This window comes from Oryx dammah, unplaced genomic scaffold (assembly GCF_014754425.2).
Source record: "Oryx dammah isolate SB20612 unplaced genomic scaffold, SCBI_Odam_1.1 HiC_scaffold_326, whole genome shotgun sequence".
Classification (NCBI taxonomy): Eukaryota; Metazoa; Chordata; class Mammalia; order Artiodactyla; family Bovidae; genus Oryx; species Oryx dammah.
In genome coordinates, this window is record NW_024070492.1 from 6,857 (window position 1) to 11,860 (window position 5,004).

The 5,004-nt window shown below is 48.1% G+C and overlaps 1 pseudogene; it reads right to left on the reverse strand.

The window, feature by feature from the left end:
- Positions 1-3,824: 3,824 nt before the first annotated feature.
- Positions 3,825-4,748, reverse strand: LOC120859240 (annotated as a pseudogene).
- Positions 4,749-5,004: the final 256 nt, after the last annotated feature.

The following is a 5,004-nucleotide window of genomic DNA, read 5'->3' on the forward strand; positions in this document are numbered from 1 at the left end:
TCCAGATTTCTTTTTTATAACAAAAAGAGGAGAATTCCAGGGTGAGGTAGAGGGCTCTATATGACCAAGTTGGAGTTGTTCTTGTACTAATTGTTCTAACGCCTCGAGCTTCATTTGTGGTAATGGCCACTGCTCAACCCATTTTGGAGTATTAGTTAACCATTTTAATGGGAGTGCCTGAGGAATTTGAGCAGTGGCTAGTAGTTTTCCGATGGAATGGTTACAGAAGCCCCCAGAGGAGAGAGAAGATCTCCTCCCCATATATTAATAGGTATATTTACAATATAAAAGGTAACAAACACTGATTTTCCATTATGGACTTGACATTGCAAGGGATGGGTATTCTTCCAGATATCTGCAATGGAGCCCAATCCCGTCAGCATTAAACGGCTTTTTTCTTTTTCCCAATCTTGGGGCCATTGTTGAGAAGAAATGACTGAAACATCCGCCCCCGTGTCTACTAGTCCCTCAAAGTTGTTTCCTTGTCTAATCAAGGAGAGAACAGGGCGAGAATCTTTGATAAGCATTTCCCAAAATATATGTCACCCAGTACTTCCAAATCCTCCTGTTCGTTCATCAGGAAGAGCCAAAAAGGGGTGATAAGGGAGGAGAAGTATTTGAGCAATATGTTCCTCAGCTAACAATGAAAGCGTGGCAGAAGTAGAGACCGTAATTAAAATTTCCCCAACATAGTCAGAGTCTATTACCCCAGGAATTATGGTTAAACCTCTCAAAGCCGCGCTGCTACGGGCCTAATATCAAGCCAAAAGTGCCTTTAGGCACTATAGGTCCAAATACATTTGTTTTTAATTTATAAATGCCTCCCCCTGGTGACAAAAGAACATTATCAGCTAGTGGCAAATCAGCAGCAGCACTCCCTGAAGTAGCAGACCGTAAGTCCGAAATCATCATCTGAGGTCCTTTTAATGGGGCATCGACTCGTAACGGTTGCTGGGAGGCAACAGGGTTGGGGCAGGTGGGATGGCAGGAGGGCAAAGGAGGAGAAGTCCCCGGTATTGTCCCTGGGCCCCAAGGACTTAGGCCCGCAGGATAGTTTCCCAGTATCGGGTTGCCCGTTTTGGATGTTTTAGATCTGCATTCACCAGTCCAGTGAAACCCCTTCCCACACCGACGGCAAAGTCCAGGAGGAATCTTATTCTTCCCAGCAAGAGATCTGTCTTTAGGAATTGCACCTGGATCAGCTTTTAATTTCTGACACTCTCTTTTCATAGGACCAGGTTTTCCGTAATGGAAGCAGTTACCTCCCTTTGGTGGTCTCATAGCCTTGGCCAAGGCTGTAGCGAAGACATTAGCCTGATGCTCAGCTCCTCCTACTCCCGAGCAGGCTCTGATATATTCAGCCATAGATGCACCCTGTCCCTTTAAGGGTCCCAGCATACGCTTGCATTCAGGTTTTGCATTTTCAAATGCTAAAGTTTGTGATAATATCTCCGAAATCTCATCTCTCCTTACAGCCCATTCCACAGCTACCCGCAATCTTGCTAGAAAATCAGTATATGGCTCACTGGGGCCGTGCATTGTTTTAACAAAGGAGGGCTGGGCGTGGCCAGTAGGCACCACACGGCGCCATGCTGGTAAAAAGACCTGGTGGACTTGTTGTAAGTCCTGATCAGAGTACTGAGCCTGTTCCCTGAAAGCCCGATAGGGGCCCTCTCCCATTAGCTTGTCCTCGAGAGGACCAGGGGGATTCTGTCCCTCACTAGTCCGAGCCTGCTTTCTAGCTGCTCCTTCCCACCAGCTACGAAGTTGCAACCATTGAGAACCCCCCAAGACAGCTTGGGCAATAGATTCCCCATCTAACGGAATGATTAATTTGCCTTTTCCCAGTGATTCCAGCATAGCCAAAAGAAAGGGAGATTGAGGACCGTACTGCGCTACTGCAGCTTTAAGATCTTTAAAAAGTTTATATTCCAAAGGAGCGTATTGAACATTTATCGCACTGCCATTCTGCTGTGTCTCTGGATGGGAAACAATTGTGGAGGATCGATAAACCCACCAGGGGGAGCAGGCAAGTCGTCATCACGAAGCACAGACAAAGGAAAGGAGAACCGACAATGTTCCCTGCCCACGTCGGGCCGAGTAACCACAGTGGGGAAAAGAGAAGCACAAGCAGGAGCAGAAGGTGTAGATTTTTTTCTCCTCCTTACGGGATTTCCACCACTCCTGCAATAGATGGGTCATTTCTCTAATCTCTTTGCCCTCCTCTGACGAAACCGAAGAAGCCCCCGAATCCGATTCTGAACTATCAGATGTTTCACCATTTACAAGAGGAGGCTCATTTGTATCCTTGCCTCCGGGCGACGCAGAAGCCCCACCAACGTCTGACACATCCTCATAAATTATTTCTCCCCTCCTTGGAGCGTTAGATTTAGCTTCATTATCAGTAGAGAGCAAGGTCAAAGCCCGTGTTATAGCACTACACAAAGTGCATAACTTCAAAGGGATCGCATTACCCTTCTGATGTTGCTTTCTCAATTCCTTTTGAATTATTTTCCATTCCTTCGAGTTTACCTGTAACTTAGTTTGATACTGCAACCAATGACGATATTGCGCCACCAAGCGAAAGAGCTCACTCAATCGAGGAGTCGAGGCTTTAACGCCTATGGAGTGGAGAAATCCTTTGACTCACTCCATGTATTGTGCCCGTAATGATGATGAGGAATTCCCCATGATTTTCTGAAAGTTCCCCTGCTAGGGTGAGGAATTCCCCATGATTTTCCCAAAAGTTCCCCTGCTATGGATTTAAAATCCCCCCGGGTTACTCACCCTTTCGGTTTCACTCGAGCCCCACGTTGGGTGCCAGATGTTGGAGACTACGAGTGAAATGACACAAAACAAGACACACACGCAAGAGACAGACGATACACACACTCCGGCCGGAGGAAGAGAACTGCGCAAAACTAACTGCGGTTTATTATAAAAGCCCCCTAGGCAGAATTCCAGACTGCATGAATAAGCCTTTTCCGCACAGCGCAGGTGCGTACATGTTACCGTACAGCAAAGGGGAGTGAAAGCCCAGTCTACTGCAGAGTCTGTACAAAGCCCCCTACTCCTTCTTATCACAAGAAGGCAACGCTCCCTTGTTTGCAAGGGACCATCGAACTCAAGGCCGTGTCCAGACTCTTTGGCAGAGCGCCGCGTTTGCAAGGACGTTCAGCCCGAGTAGAGAGTCCCGTTTGCGGGCACATCTCTGCTACCCTATTAACCTTTCAACGGACACACCGAGTTCCAAAGCCCCCAGTCTCAGCAGGTCACGTGCTACATGCAGGACCCAGAATCTGGCTCTGCAGCCAGCTCGCATGAGCCTGAGCATCCCCACTTGGGAAAGGGCAGTGTCCTGGCTACTACACGGCTGTCCCTTCAGGGCCCAACTCCAGACACCCTCACCACACGTGTCTCTGTCAGTTACCGCTCACGGCAGAACCTTCCTTCCTAGGGTAATATCTCACAGGATTGTCCCACATGTCTTCGCCACGTCCATGGTGGTGTCAGGAAGATTCTGCCTTACATGCACCGAACACAAAAATCTGGATTCCCCGGATTCTTCAGAGATAAGGGAAACATGGGCAGAGCCCTCAAAGGGTATGCTCCACCTTCCTTGGGGGGCAGCGGGTCGAGGGGGAAGTGGTGAACGAGGAAAAAGAGTTCCCATGAAGTCTTCCTGTTCCCATCCACCCCCTCCAGATGGCAGATAACTTAGTGGCTGGCAGCAGTTTCAGTCTGGCAGTAGAAGGGTGTGGTGAGGGAACTTCTCTGCAGAAATGAAGCTACACAGGAGAGCATCTAGTGGAAAACTCTGCCGTTTAAGAAAACCACCAAGAAGAAGACATTCAGTTGAAAAGATGTGCCTTGCCAGGTGTCTTTGTTTCACTGGCACTGATAATGAATAAAGGAAAGAGGACAGAGAAGAGGCAGCCACAATGCAGGAGAGCGCATTGCCATCTTACATTGGAAACCCAGGGGTAAACCACGTCCAAAGTAGGAAGGCCAGTTTCTTTCTATGTTGATACTGCTGGTGCATTCCAATGCCTTTACTGAACCAACAATTTTCAAAGCAATATAATGGGTACAGAAGTGAACAGAGAAGAGATGTATGCAGGAGACTAAGCAACTGGCCAAAATGAATGGTACAAAGGCTGACAAACATACCCTGGAGGAGCAAGAGAGACTACAGTGAAAGGCTAAAGAGCACGTCAGCAGTAATTCTGCTGTTAGAGAATGGGTGAGGTTCCCTCCTTGACCCCTCAAATGCCAGGTCAGCTAAATCCTGGAAGCGAATCGTGTTCACAACATTGATGAGAATGAAGAGGGGGAGCACAGAGAGAGATCAGATAATTGACCTGAAGAAGAACTTCAGCCATGACCCAAACTCTCCATGCAGACATGGATTACCAATAATATGGGCCACTACTGACTGAAACACAGGATTAAAAAGTTCATAAAACAAGAGGAGACTGAATCAGAAAACTCCGCCATCACAAGGGCAGCAGTGAAAAGTTCTGCCAACAACATGTGGCTCACTTTCCTGCTTCCTCTCTGTGCTCTGGGCTTCTCTCTGAGCCAGGATACTGCTTGCCCTTTTTGGAGGCTGCTCCTCCCTCTTTTGTTGAATTCAAGCATCCAACTTTGAGACAGTGCAAATTCCCCAGGCAGAGTCTGATTCCCCTGGCAAGGTCCTGCAGAAAGGTTTTGACATTCAGCCATCGCTTCACTACCCAAACTATCAACTTACACAAAGGAGAGGAAAAGGTGTCCCCAAACAGTTCATCATGAAGGACTCGGTAGCTTCTCTCTCTTGGCTCTGGCTCCAGCTGCAGCCCTTACCCACTACGGGCCTCTGACCCCTTTGAGCTGCTCAACTCCTGGCCGCCAGTTCCTACCCAGGATTCCCAGGGCAGGGGACACTGTGTCTGCACTGCAGTGTACGCCTTTGTGTCACAATAAATGGCTGATTTATTCTGATAAGTGTACAGAAAGTGACAA